Source organism: Ptychodera flava, chromosome 1, assembly GCF_041260155.1.
Source record: "Ptychodera flava strain L36383 chromosome 1, AS_Pfla_20210202, whole genome shotgun sequence".
Lineage (NCBI taxonomy): Eukaryota > Metazoa > Hemichordata > Enteropneusta > Ptychoderidae > Ptychodera > Ptychodera flava.
Genome location: NC_091928.1, coordinates 5,740,309 through 5,756,450, shown reverse-complemented (window position 1 = coordinate 5,756,450; position 16,142 = coordinate 5,740,309). Strand labels below are relative to the sequence as shown.

Below are 16,142 nucleotides of genomic sequence, written 5' to 3'. Positions count from 1 at the left end.
TGTGCCAATAAAAACGAATAGAAAGAAGAGTTTGCTTATTTACAGCTAATTTCCCTCGTTATATTATCTTTTGGGCTTCCCAATGTCAGGTACGGTCAAGACGCTGTTTCCATGACTACCAACTGCGTTTGAAGTCATCGTCCAATCAACAGAGGGAATGAGTTTAATAGTAAGTGGCTTTGTGAATATGTTGCATTTAGTGGCGTGACGTCATCCCGATCAACCAATCGTAAAGCAGGCCTCGGCTTCTCTAAATTCTTCTTTTGAAATTGATTACATGTTCATTGCATGGGTAATGTGACAGACTCTGGAGTATAAATAGTACACGGACTGGCCTGTAAAGTATTGCTGACAACGCCAAGTGAGAAGAAACATCACGAGAGGAGGAAACTGCTGTTTAAATAGAACATCGCGGCGTGTACCTAAGACACAAACCGACATCCATCCATCCAAGAACCCAAGCTTTTCGGTAAGTCATTTTTTCGGTTGCTCCACGAGATATTTTACTCCTCAACGAAAGTAATCAAAGCTTATTTGGAGTTGATAATGGACACGGAGTGAACTTGCCGCTATTTGAGAACCAACTTTGACTAAATTGTTGTCAGTCCGATGAAATCGACCTGTACCCCCCCCCCTTTAATCATTTCTAAAATGACTATTGCGTAGGTCAGTCAAAGAAATTGAAATTACTGTTGTTTGCTCTGTTGCTTTATGCACCAGGTAATGTAAGTTTAGTAAGATTGGAAGATCTCGCCAGACTCTACAAATGAAGCACATAAAAGTTCAAAAAGCAAAGGATCTGTACTTTTTGTCCTTGTGGTTCATCGTTAAAATGTTACACTTTCGGAGATTTGTAACACCCGCACACCAAGGTTTGGCGACCATTTACAGTTTTGGAAAGTTGACGTGAGAGAACAGGTGATACATGGATGAATGGATATACTGTGTATGTGTCCGTCTACACGTCATTCCAGTATGCTTGTACCAGACGAGGGGAACAAACAGTAAACCAAATAAAAACGAGTCGAGAGTTGCTTAGCCTCTGCTATCTAATTCAATTAACGGGAACGTTCTAAGTAACCGGCAATAACACAGATTTCTGTCCTTATGTGGGGCACGTCACCGTGGAGCGGTGGTTAGGGTACCGGACTCACAATATCGGGGGATGGTGAGTTTTAGACCCGGAAGGTCCAGGTAACGGACTCATTGTCAGACGGTGAGTTCGAGACTCCAGCACAGTGTTGTGCCCCTGAGCAAGGCACTTTTCTCCTCATTACTCCATTGGGTAGTGGGTTATTGGTACCTCATCCTGTAGTTGGTTCGCCTGTTGGATAAGTAATAAAATAAAAGAAATAAGCGTACAAGTTATATGAGTGGGCATGAAGTCGAATTCGTTAACGTTCCTAATTGATATCAGATGAACCATTTAACATTACGGCAAAATCTCAGAAGTGCCATTGCTTATAATCGTCTGCTCGCCGAGAGATGTTTTGAATATTTTGGTTTACTAAAAACCATAGTTTTTGGTGTACTTTTTTCTTTTCTATGTACTATATTCATCTGGTCAACATGCTATTTTTATTAGGTAGTCCATCTTTTACTATATGTATCGCTGTTAACCGGTTAACTTTAATTCCTGACTTGAAACTTGTATTTTGATCATATTCAGTATGACCGTACGTTCACAAACTCTACTAACAACTTGCCGTGCTTATCAATCAGAAATACATTCACCAGGTTGCAGGCCGGTTTCAAACCCCTTCTAATATCACAAACAGATACCGTAGCAACCACCTTTGTAGACATCTGTTGAAGAGAATCAACAGAAACAAAGCCCTTTTCGATCACTATTGATAAGAGCGTGTTTTCCTTGCTGAAAATTCAGCTCCACGTCATACCCGGATTCTCCACCGCATGTTACTTTAAAGAAGATCCTGCGTACCTCTCAACACGCTAAACGAGATAATCTCCAGCGTCAGTAGTCTCCAGAACGAAGGCGAAACCCTCCTTCCAGATCCCTTTCCACCAAACAGAATTATAACAAGCTAACTTTTCTTTCGGTGTACCGCATTGATTGTTTTTTTCCCTGGCATGATGCAGTAAGGGTATCCGTCCATCCTACCCGACAAAGCTGATTGGTATGGCTCATCCTGCGAAGTGTTTTGAAACACGTTTCACCTAGCCATTGCTCTTGTATAAATTTTTGAAGGAAGTTTTGCCACATATAGAAGTCTCTCTCAATTGTACACGTATGCATAATCTCCACGTAAAGGTTTGTGTTAGGCGTAAGATTGCACGGCCAGGAAATTCATTTACTAGATTACAATTTCAATGGAAAACAAAAGGCTTTAACACCTCCATAATCCTTTTGCAGACTAGAAAAAACTTGACCCGGGGAACAAGTCCCTGGCCTTTAAGCGTACTGTACGTGGAAAGCATCCATGATGTCGAACAGGAGCAACACACAATTATAGAATTTCTATATAGTAATAGAGATGTATTCTAAAACATTTGTCGTCTATCATCTACATCAAAACACATGAAAAAGATGTGTTATCGTACGTGAAGTAATAGGATAAGATAGAAAGGTCACCCTAGCACACAATCTAAGAATGTATTGAGATTCCAAAAGATAACATACGGTTTAAATCAACTAACTTTATGAACGTTTAAATCGATAGCGTTTAGAGACTATCTTTGTTTCTCGTAAACGTTGTTCTATTCACCTAAACTGTAAAAATATCATACATATTAATACATTTTGGCTTGCTGCTAACATGATACAGTCCCATTCGTCCGTATTTCATGATACTTTCCAATACCGATAACATTGACCGGCACATCTCCACGAATGAATTCATCGGCGTAAACTTTCGTCCGGCTTCTCGAAGAAATTCCTGAACTGTCAATCAATCCGTTGTAAGTTTTTTTCAAGAATAGAGAGAAGAACAGTGCTTGAACGAATTTTGATCGCAGATGACCCGTTCAGATAAACGAGAACCATACGTTTAAAGAAAAATCTGCGGATTTACACGATATCTGGTAAACTTCATTCGCCACCAAGATATACTTCAACCTTTATCATTGAACCATGGCACACATTATGTTCTTCAAACAAAAGTAAATATATATCTGCAGAGCGAGCGGTTTGTATTCATTGACATGATGCATTAGTAGTTGGCAGTATATGATGAATTATTGAGAATATTTTAAGTTCACACCGCATTTCTCCCAAGTAAATGTCTACGGGACATCGTATGAAGAATCAAACTTTATTATATATATATATATATATATATATATATATATATATTATATATATATATAATATATATATATATATATATATATATATATATATATATATATATATATATATATTATATATATATATATATATATATATATATATATATATATATATATATATATATATATATATATAATTTCGAGTCGCTCCAAGAATAGCTATTCCCGAGAATCGAATGGGGATACCGTCGATCGTTTTATTTTTAATAGCTTACTAACAGTCACATCGCGACTCCAGTCGAGTCGTAAGGCTCAATGTGGACATCATACAGCGATCCCGTTTGGCGATAAACCCGAAATCTACACGTCCACATTAGTCCAACTGAAGAAATAATCTTCGGCAAAGCGACATGGGAGGCAGAACCATAAAGTCATTCGACTAACAACGATTAAGTTCCTTCATCACACAAAAAGTTCCGTAAATTCTCGCTCGGAATCAAAACCTGCAGCGTAAGGCTGTAGCGAAGCTGTCGAGCTGTATTGCAGTGAAGCGCTGTGGAATCCGATGTATTCTGAAAGTTGACTCAGGCAACACTTACAACAGAACAGAGTTTCCGTCAAGTAACAAAATAGGATGTATCTACGGGCGAGATATGTGTCAATGCAAACATCAAAGTCGAAAACATTGACGACGTCGACCGAAATCGGGATCGACGGGTTTACAACTGCTGAGACTGTTGACGGTAGCATTGTGGCCACAAACATCAGTGTGGTACTAAGCTTATGTGTCATCGAATGCAATCTTTCGCGCTCGCCAAGGTCGTTAACTTGCGTGATATTTTCAAAAGCCACGGCACCTATAAGAACGAGAATTACTGTTCCGATGGTGTCGTTGCATTTACTTCATAAACATATTTATAAATATTCTATATAACTCTGATGGCTATCCGTCGCTAGCGCGGTGAAAGCTATGTCCGCCGATGCACAGTATAATAAATTACCCACAATTCAGTTTGATTTGTACACACGACATTAAAATGTTTATAACTTTTTCAGTACTGCCTGAAAGCAATAATATAAAACCTCTAGATAGTTGATTAATTATATCTATTGAAAGTACGATTAGATATTTCAGTATAAATTAAAAAAAAACCATTAAATAACGGTAAAAGTCTCATTCTGCAGGTACTACAAATGCCATACTTTTAGGCAGCAAGTTATGACAAACTGAAGGGGTCATTCTCTGAGGAAACTAAGCATGCAAATTTCTCTTGTCTTTCTATTTGGAAAAAATCAATATCCTTTTGTTTCATAAAACAGGTGTAACTAGTCTCCCTACTTTCCATCACATTATTCTGTATGGCTGAAGACACAATCAGTGGAAAATTTTACAAAAATGCTATCTCCTCTCTCAATCAAGCATACTTTTCTAAATCATTTATAAAATGGGAATTGAGAAGAATGGTGTCCTCAACGATTTCAGAATTTAAAAAACTAGTCTGTGAATTTGTCTACACATGGGAGACACAGTAGATTCCACTGAGGAGCTACCGTGTGTACAAATCATAATGAATTATGGGAAATCTTCAGTACTGTGGAATGGCCGACTTGCCATGGCATCGGTACAGCGCGAGACAATGATTTACACGTTCACATGACCGAATCTATATGTCTGATTGGTGGAGATACCTTTCGATGTATCGAGATTTCAACTTGATGGGATTTAAGAATGAAAGTATCTCCTGGGTGACGGGCTGCTTTACTCATTAAAAGAAAGTAATCCATGTAACTAAAACACAAATCGCGACGAAAGTTTTGCAGTTTGTTACAATAATTTTGATCCATCTACGTCAAAAGAATAATAAGAAGACTTTTGATGTGATAAATATATAATCCCATGGTATTTTTCTCTGTTTGACGTCATCGTATACGAGTGTTTTTCGCAGAGCCGCACAACTTCGAGCCGAAGGCGAGAAGTTGTACGGCTCCGCGAAAAACACTCGTATACGGTGACGTCAAACAGAGAAAAAAACCATGGGAATATATATATATATGCTTTAACATCTAAATAATGTGCGCACGGCATATCGACTTGTTCACCCTTGAACGCTGTTGAAGGTCTGAAAATTTGCCGGGATATTTATTACAGCACTTGTCGTACAAACATACGACTGTAATTCCATTAATTTCGTATCTATGTTCTGCATGACTTCATTTGGATCATTTCCGTGGAGGTCCATTAATGTTGACAAGCCCTCAAAACTTCCGGAAGCTATTTTGATACCTGGTGCGAAGCATAAATTCCCCCTCCGATTTCTGTGTAAACAATGCGTAAGTCACGAAAGCTGTCAGAACATGAAAAGAAAACATTACGAGACAGAAAATGCCTTTCTTATCAGATCGTTTTACAATTCTCCGAAAACTGTCGACATCAACGATCAAAGTTAGACGCAAACGCGAATCCGCTCTTTAGTCTTATCAGTATGTCCTACACAAGAAATGACGCCAGGGAATCGTCTGCCTGCAGACAAGTAAAAACGGGAACGGCCATTTGTTTTCGCGCCAATAAATCAGTTCCCCCTGTAGCTGTTATATGTCCTCAAAAGCGATAAATTGAACAATAGATGAACTGCAAAAAGGTGACATATCACTGTGACAGCAAATCAGGTCCCTCTTGGCTCAACCTATCTGCGACAACAGCGAATGAAATTTGATAAATCTTCTGGGACCTGATATACACAGGAGCAATTTGTCAGCGTTTCTCATAGCTTCTTCTAAATTTCGAATGCCATTTTTGAGAAGACGGGGTTCATTAGTTAAATCGAATGCTACGTCTAGTGGCATGAGGGCCGATTTGTCCGAGTATAACAAATCAAAGTGCGTGTTTAAGGTAGAGTGGATATTTATTTCAGTAGAATAAAGTAAATTTACCCTGTACGTTTCTTGGTAATAAACACTTTCCCGCATTGGCAGTAATACGTTTTTGGAATAGATTTGTCGGTCGGTAGGTCGATTAAGACAGCGCATCACAAGTGTGAAAGTAATCAGTTTGTAAAGTACAGCGCAAATCATATCACGACTAAAATGTGACCGTATATTTAGCATCCCCTCTTTTTGCTTGTATGAAATGAGGTTTAGTTGCTGCATTCTTGTTCTCGACCGATCAGGAATGAGCCTGCATGTCAACTTCGTGAACACATTTCGTTGTCGTTAAGTACCCTCACATCCCTCCCTCTCTGCCTTTTCAACAATAGTGACAATTGCGTAAATCAAATGGTGGGTGGCAAATAAGAAGTTAAGTTTTGAACGATGAAAAAGGTAGATGCAAACGTCGAATTACTGTTTTCAAAAGGCTGAATGGCAAAATGTCAAAGTTGGAACTGAGTTCGCATCTTTGAGAATCTCAAAACTATTTTATGAGATAAGAACTAGAGCTCAACAAACAGTATCAGTCGTCGTCGATCAATGTGCATGCTTCCTCTCTCTACTTGAAAACGTAATCAAATCAGTATTTTATCAAAACCACTTCTTTGAATTGGAAAAATATTGACCGTTTAATACAGTTAGTGTTTAATGCAATCAGACGAAACAATTGCCTTTTAAGTTGTGATGGAAAATTCTTATTAGCCTACCATGCGACTCAACATCACAACTGTTTCAAAAAAGGCCGTGTTCATCGTTAGAATTCGTGCTTTTACCCACAATATACAGGCTAAATTAGGAAAGGTCACTCTATGCTATTTCCTGTGTTAACATCAACTCGAGATATTATTGAAATCCTCTTTTTGATAGAATTCCAAAAAAGTTGTCCTTTAATCCTTCACTGTGTTTGTAAAGCATGCGATTTGATATATTGTACGATTTCTCCACGGTCTGTCCGCAAAACACAATATTCCTACAAGCGTTATGATAAATATAAAAAGACTTCACCGATCTGAAAAACAGGACGGGCATTCAATATACTCCCGAACCTGATTCAACAATCAAATAATCACAAATCTGACATAGCCCTGCAAAATCTGTTCTGTGCCATCAGGATGGCCATCCCAATCGAAACGAAGCAATAATTCAGTTACTCGATTGATCAGAAATCGAAGTTCAGACATCTCTACAGATAACCCCAAAATTGCTTTTAGCAACGATGCTAACAATGCTGACATGCGCCGGCGGCGAGCCAAAGCAAATGCCAGTCATATTGAATTTATATTGGCTACATACAAATTGTACGCAGGTTCTCTATTAAGTTAGACAGCGAGCTTATGAAAGAAGATTTATATTTAGGTGTAATATTTGGTGGTAATAAATAAAAACAACCCAATAACACACGGTCGGGATAAAAAAGTTTATGGTGGTTGCTTTTGCGTACGTGTGCCCCATGCTGAGTCAAGTGAATTGTCAACACTTAATTTACGTTGCGAACTTCACATTAAGTGCGCCGAAAGGAACCACAGTGATTTGTTGGTGGGTTTGTTTGTTATTTCTTTCTCGGGTGCGCACTCATGGAATAGACCTCGCTTTTCCTGTCTGGTGAATCCAGACGTTCCCCCGTTGGACCATGTATGTATAATGTATTTCGTCACTGAATAAACAGATCTGAACAAAACATGAAAAATGAAAGATTTGTGAAACTCCCGTTACCACTGTTTCAACGATATCCCTATACCCGAACTTCCTTGACCTAAAAAAAGGGGGTAGCAAAGATTACCTTTTTTCATTTAAAGTCGAATAGCATAGTTTTTAATTCTGTCATTTCAAAAATCTGCTGTGTTATTTAGACTCTTGAAAAACGTTGAAAAAGTTGTCACAAACTCTATTTCATATAGCTTCGCTCACACACACTGACGAGAAATGGCTAGTTACAACACGCAATACATTTGCATATATGCAAATCAGCTACTTCTGCTCTACCGACCGACAAATCTTGATGTTCTATTTGGCGAGCTTAGGTTTGATATATATCGACCTTGGGAAGTTGACGTTTGATTCTGAAACAGAGTTCGTTTTTGATTGATGTTAAGATACCCAAATAAAGAAAGATCTATAATGCCATTTTAGATTGTTTTTGTTATTAAAACCAAGGCTGAACTATCTGCTTGATTTTTATCAGATCGTTCATTCGTGTTTCCATGTTATATTAACAACTGTTGTCGACGATTGTCTCCAATTCTCAATTTTCTTTATCTTTTATTCGTCCTTGACATTTGCCTTGTCCATGCATAGGTCAAAAGCAAAGCCACGTCTCATAGAGCAAGTCCACAACGGGCATCTGCGCAATGACGCAGTCCTTGTATGTTATGCGCAGCCACTGAAAAACCTACTAAATCTTCTACATTGCTACCGAGTCTCTTTAACATCCTGCTGTCTTTTAAAACCCGTTTTATTACAGTTTCCGCATGCAATCTGTAATCGTATGTCAAACTACAAGCGGTGGCGCTGCAAACCGCAGAAAGACAACCCCTTTTCATCGGTTTTTGTCGGAATATTTGATAGATCGACCGCTTTTAATACTTTACTGAGTTGGTCACTGCGGCGCAATTGCTAGGTAATTATGCATGTTTGTTTGTTTTACCAGGTAGGACACCTTTAATATAGCTGTCACGCTGGTACACAGGCGAGTAATAAAGCCATGGTAGATACAGAAATACCAGACTATTAGGCGCCTAATCCTTTCAAAAATTCAAACCATTATGATAACTTATCTGTCATGGCCCATTGCGCAGTATGAAGAGTGCAATTCATTTTTTAGTGGCGGGTCCATGATAAATTCGAGGTGAGGATGTTTTGAGAAGACCAAATGACAAATGATCGTTATTGCTGACAGTATAACACAGAATACCCCCCACCCGGGAGTATAAAATAACTATAATTACAGTAAGAGGCGTCATAAATCAGATAAACTGACCCGAGTGTGTTGGCTGTGTCATGATAAGGAGTTTGTAACTGCATAAATTCAAGACTTCGTTTATTCTTACGTCGCTAACCGTCGTTTCGTTGCTACAACTTGTCAATTATAGTGACCTCTGCATATTGCATTTGTGTTTTCCAAATCGTACGACACTTTTTTAATTTTTAAAGCCAGTCGCATACAACATTAAGTCGGCCAATTTTCAATACTCCATGCTTTATTATTACTGAATACACGCTAAGCAGATATACGACTTGTCTTCCAAATTTTTGTAGATGATATCTGGAATGAGGTATAGGACCAGTGCTTTAAAACGATTGAGATATCTACATTAATGTTTCATGGAAATTATACTTATGTCCAAAAGAGAAATATGTCGAAGAATCGATTAAACATAGTATATTACTCAAAGAAAATGTGAAAAAAACATAAGTTTTTCAATAGTGCAAAGAGTCAACTCTAGCATCCTTGACATTGATCTTTGTGAATAAAGATTGTGTGTAGTTTAATGCAATATATATTAAACTTCATGCGGGTTGACATCGCGAGTGGCGTGTGATGAAATTATCAAAGCAAATAATGTCTATGCGCAGACAAATCATACTGAAAGGTGCCCTGCTACTTTTGTTTCTCTTGAATTCAATCAATGAAAAGACACTCACTGAGTTATGATATTATTCCTTTGACACGGCAAAATAATCTAAAGTTTTATTTCTTGTGATGTTCGAATGTAATTATGTTTTGACGTCATTTTTCTGAGAAATCTTCATCAAACGGATCAGAATAGGATTGTGATTGTAACTTTTTGAAAGGCATTCTCGATCTCTGAGGTGAATTTGGCGCACCACGCTTTTAAGTCTAAGGTTTCGTCGTTGAAAGGAATTACGACATTCTTTTGAAAATATTTTTCAACTTTATCAGTGGATTTTCCGTCTACAAAACGGTTAATTGAAAAATGTATTTTTGGTCACTGCCATACATGCCGTATGAAACAGGGACTGTTGTTTCGAATAAAATTTGAAAATCTTTCAATGTGGCAAGCGGAAGCGTAGTATATATAATTTGTTCTATTTAATCATATCTTCCTCTTTCCTAAATACGACACTGTTTCATCGCTAACTTGCTCTTTGGAATATTTTTAAAGTACAATAAATGTTTAAACATTACATCTGAAATACTATTGAAAAATGCATTAAGGGGCTAATTCTTGGAAATAGATGAGCTGCAGATAGCACTACTGGCGTTGTCTGCAGAAAGCACATATGCGCAGAAGAATTTGAAACTAGATGCGAGCTTCCCGCCAAAAACATATGCCTCTGTAATAGTTGCAAGTGAATGTCGTTCGGTTCTTGTCATGAGCAGAACAGAAATGTGAATATACATGTCATTCATTCGCCATTTTTTTATATTCCCTGAAAAACGTTTGTCTTTATTTGAAGAAACATTATTTCAATAACCTTCAAAGCTCCGAACAAAACAAGAAACACTGTACGTGGTGCTTTTTAACATCAAAAAGTGAATATAAATATTAAATACTCAATGTTGCACTGTTTGCTCCGTATTATCTATCATGAAGAAATATGAAAAGAAATATAATAGAAAGAAGACAATTTTATTATTTTATCAGGAGGAACAATATTTACAGAATGACTTTAACCGACATTTTACAGAATGATTTCAAAAATGTAGATTTTTTTATTGTTGCTGGACTCAACTCAAGTTGGTACTATCAGAGGGTCGTTTCAGTGATAACACTTTCACAAACCTATTTCCTAGATTTATGATTCATCGATGGGAATGTACTCAAGGGAATAGGCGACCCGCCCTCACCAGCGATGGTGTCTCTGACGTCTTACAGTCCAGTTTAAGACAGAGGCTTAATTCACCCTGGCCGTTAAGAATTACTTCTGTAAGTGCGCCCTCACAATGGCCTCCCCATGATTAATGACGTGATATTTTGTAATTGCATAAGGATTCATGTACCGAAAGCGAGAAACACAACTTATCTGCCGCGTCCCTCACGTGGCCAAAACGTGTGAAGGTAACGTTAAGATTTTACGAGGAGATAGCGCTACACCTTCAATTAATTATCAGTAAAACTCAGAATTAAAACAATGGAGAACGGAATATTTAACGATGTGATATTGATCTTGCTTTATCTTAAGGAATAATCGAACACTGACAGGAATTTCTATAAGATGACCAACCTGAAACGTTTTCATTGTATAAGTAAGATAATTTAGTTGTCATGTAAAGTTTAGAAAAGTGTATGAATTTCTTAAGAGAAAAAGACAAAAATTGAGATTGAGACCTAGAACATCACGACACTGCCATCTTGTAATAAAGATCTAGAATTAAATTAATGCTTGCAACCAACAACCTGAGCATCAGCTCCAGTTATTGAACGCATTCCTATCCAGACTGGTATCTCACTCAACTTCTCCAAAATACGACCACTGGGAGGCGGTTGATATGCATATTGATATCATGTTTGCATCTTGCCCGTAGTATCAACAGCTATTTATTGAAAACATGGCAAACAGTGGACAATGCAACTACACAACCAACAATTACACTTTTTATTATCCACAGGCTGAGTCAAATTTACCGCTAACTTATTTTTCTATCTGCCGCACAATTGCTCCTCATAAACACCTCTCTGGCATCAAATACCGTGAAGGTCGTATAATTGGGTGTGAAATAAGCGTGAAACTGCAATATCGCGCGTAACACAATGTACCTCATGGCACGTTCACTGATTCCGCCAAAGCTTAGCTGGAAGTTCATTTGTTCGATATAATGATATTTACTTGGATTTATGAGACACACTGGTTCAATCTCTTTTCTTCAGGTGTATATTTGGCATAATAAAAGCGTCATTTTGTCACCTTTTGTCCGATCTATTAATCTCGCCTCTAGTGAGCCACACATATAGCTGCGATGATGAATTATTAATTAGCATGATAGTTTAAATGAACTTTTGCAACAAGCCAAAACACGCTCTGTTTGCGGTATGGAGGAAGTAGAGTAACTGCGGTAGAAACTGAAAGATCTTAAGGAATGGGCAGATATTACAGGGGGGCGGTCTTTTGGGGGTGTGTTGTCATTTTTCTGCTCCTCTACATCACACAATCTCCACAACAATTACATTTGATTTTACAGGTCAGTAAAAGCTGCTTATTTGCTGAAAAGGAAAACAACTTTGTTAAACATTAGTTACATACACATAGACAGTAGCGCTACTGTCTATGATTTACATTAATAAAATGCATCGCTTTCTGTCATTAACTTTACAGATTTCTACTGAAAATGAAGTGCGGAATTGCTCTATCTCTGCTGGTGGCCGTAGTTTGTGTTTATCTGACAGAGGCCGCCAGGGAACCAGGCCCAGCGTACGCGTTCGGTATCGGAAGGAGAAGTGATGCCATGAAACCACAGTCATCAAACCTTGGAATAAAAACAGTTTTGGCAGTTTGCCAGTTAGGAGGTAAAAGCCAATTTAATTATAATCATTTGATTTTGTCACGTGTTTGTGGAGAAATCAAAACCGTGATTTTATTTGAGTACAAATATGGATTTTTAAAAACTCGCTGAATATTGATTATTCTCTGATTTTACCGACATTTATGATTTGTAAGGGGCGGTGAATATTGATAATGTAATAATCTAGCTGTGAAAGAAATGTCCTTTCAAGAAAGACCTAACAGGTATTGATCGAACGACTCCAATGATTGTACACTTCTTAAAACGGTAAATAATATTTTGGAGTGAGTATCTCATTTATACCTTCCATACAAGGACCATAAGGCGGTAGATTTAGAAACCTCTTAAATTCAAGTGGCATTTGGAAACACGTGTCGACGATGTTTCCATGTATTTCAAAGAGTGAAAACTGAAAGAAATCTTAACTACTCGAAAACGGAGTCAAAGCCACGCGCGAAAAGTTTCAGATACACATGTAAAAGAGACGTTAAAGTAAATTCTATTGGGTTGAAAAACACGAAAAACACAATGTAGCATCGTTAAACCCGGACGAAACATGCGAAGATATACTCTACATATATCCAAATATGACAATGTTGATGACATCGATTTAAGACTTAAAATTAGTAAACACGTTTCGCATTTTTGTGGCAGTACGGTCGGATTAATCACGTTACTGGGAGACAATAACAGTCGTCCTGCATATTAACAACAATTTTGGTTCATTTTGGGTTATTATCATTACTTTTTGACATTTCTTGACATGATTGAATTATTGTGTGCATGTTTGTTTATGCCGGATTTGTTTGCTGTCAATCATTGGTGTCGTCACTCAACGCTTATCTTTTATTCTTATTATCACAGAACCAAACTGCCGCTCAATAGACGAATACCTGCGACTCTTCAAAGGAAACGAAGATTTCGTGGAAACTTTCAACGGTCTCAACTCATCATAAGGACACAATACCGAATAAACTCTTTCAAAAGAGCCAACCTTTCCTTTTATTTTTCTAGAGTCTCATTTTATGATACTTCTAAACTCAACATCAATCGTTTAAGTCCAAATTTGACACACTTTATCGATAATATTTGAATTTGTTTATTTTTTTTTTCTAACACCTCGTGACGACATGCGAAGAATACACTAAGGACTAAAGATAAGAAGTACTCTTCCCAAAAACATTCTAAAACGATCCCCGTTCCGAGTTCTGGAGAATTTCAAGGCGGTTGTGTTATTTACAAGACATACAAAAATCGGTTTCTTTGTCGTGCTTCATTGTTCAAGTGTATTTATTACATTGTGAAATAAATTCGAGATCTGTAGCAACGCTTCCTACACTACTTTCGTTCTACCAGTCTGTTTCTTTCCCGCTCCCCTGAGGGCGGTATGACACGATATAGAGTAGTACACATTTCAACGATGAATGATTTCAACTTTAATGCATCTTGTGCCGGGGAAAGCTATGAACCACTTTCTTTTTTTGCGACAAAAATAAATATCAAAATCAAATTTGCAAATATATTGGATTAGTGCAGCTTATAACCTCACAATGAATTCTATCTAAAATTCAAAATGGCGGCCGATGTATGCATTTACGCAATTATATTTCCAATTTTCACCAAAAAACCTGTGAATTCTTTATTTCTCGGCGATTAATCACTGAGGACAAGCAACAGTCCGAAAATTACCCAATTTTCAGAGTGTCTCTGTGCCAAATTTGTGGATTGGAGAAGCACAATGTTAAGTATCTGAAATTAAAAATGGCGTCTCAAGTATATGTTAAGTCTCTAAGAACTTAGTACATTTCCGATTTTCACAAAACAACATTACCGTGAATTCTTAAATTACCTTGGTGATTTTACTAATCAGTTGACACAAGAATTAGATTTGAAAACTTGTGAAAAAATACGAAAATCTAAGTATCTGTTCCCCGAGTCATAGTCTGCCCACAATACTACAGCAATTGCAACTGAACACCAGTACGATTTCTTTATGAATGAAACGGTGAGATTATATTGGAAAGTGTCATCCCAAATCACATACAAGTAATCGTTTGAGCTGCTTGTAGTTTGATCGGATGAGGTTTAAGTAACACAATAGGAACTAATTTTGGATATTTGCATCTTCATATTTCTTAAATTTCTCAAAAGTGTTAGGTGCCCTATAGCTGAATGTCGCTATATTACAAATTACTCATAAAAACAAGTAACTTAAAAAGAAAAGCAGATTAGCTTACATTTGCAGATTAAATAGACATTACTTCGCAATCCAGTTATCCCTCATTAATTCCAATCGTGTTAATTACGTTTTGATTTCTATAACATTCGTTTTTTCTATAACATTCTAACTTTTGAACACAATTACACTTAACTTGTCGACTGTACGCCAATTTTTATGTGACAATTATAATCTTAACATGTGTATTCTTGACACTTTACTACTAAACGATATATCTATCGCAAATAGATCGGTCTTTGTATCGGTATCTTTACGATTTCCTACTTTGATATCTCATTTTAACACAAACAGTTTTCGTCTTTACCGAAAGTACAGTCTGGTGGATGAGGTAGCCATATGTGAATCGATATATAACGATATCTTCAAATGCCATAAACGTAGATCATTGAAATCAAACGCCATCGAATGAAGTTTTAGAATTTGCAGCTTGCACGTGTGACATGAACACTGATAAAGTCATCTTTTGGAAATGCAGCTTGCACAGTGAAGATTGTACGATTCTAGTCACAGATCTTTTAAGAGTTTCTATTGACCAAATTTGAAATCTTGCGATGTCATCATTCTTTGACTATGCTGATTTACATTGCGGCATGAGCTCCAAAGACCTGACTAAATGAAAATGTGTTGTATAGAAGAACAGCTATGGCCGTCTTTTGAAAAATTCTAATGTCGGAAATCTTTCGAGGGAGACGTCTAACACTTTGTATCAGGCAATAGGGGCAAACCATCAGAACACGGGGATCGTAAAAGGGAAACACTATGAGTATCAGAAATTGTTTAAGTTTTTGTAACATTTACTCAAAAGCACTGATCTGATTAGAGAATGAAAAAGTGTGTATAATTCTAAAATTCTTGATATTTTAAGTGTCTGGAGCGACGCAAAATAGAATGCATGTAATCAGATTATAATTAAATAATAATAATGTAGCTATTCATAAATGTCACGAATCATAACATCTTTACTTTAGCCTTGTCTATTGAAATATCCGCTATATCTTGGCTTCAGTCAATATAGAGATATAAAATTTGCACCATACATTCCAAAGTGACAAGGATGATGTAATATGAAATTACCATTCATCGTGTGAAATAACCAAAGGTTTTTGAGCATTTGAAAAGAAAAACGATGTGATCTTCGAAAATTGCTTTAATACAAAACTTTGCCGAGGGTGGGTATTTTTATTTTATTTTTATTTTATTCTACGCTGTAAAATCTTCAAAATCTCTGAGTTTATGTAAACATAGAATTTGCATAGAATTTCCGCG

General features: G+C 37.1%; 1 long non-coding RNA gene across 1 annotated transcript; it reads left to right on the top strand.

Annotated features, from left to right (window-relative positions):
• Nucleotides 1-330: 330 nt before the first annotated feature.
• LOC139123582 (uncharacterized) lies at nucleotides 331-13,978 on the top strand. The gene is made up of 3 exons (XR_011549730.1): nucleotides 331-469; nucleotides 12,451-12,641; nucleotides 13,502-13,978. It is a non-coding gene; the product is annotated as an uncharacterized lncRNA (long non-coding RNA).
• Nucleotides 13,979-16,142: the final 2,164 nt, after the last annotated feature.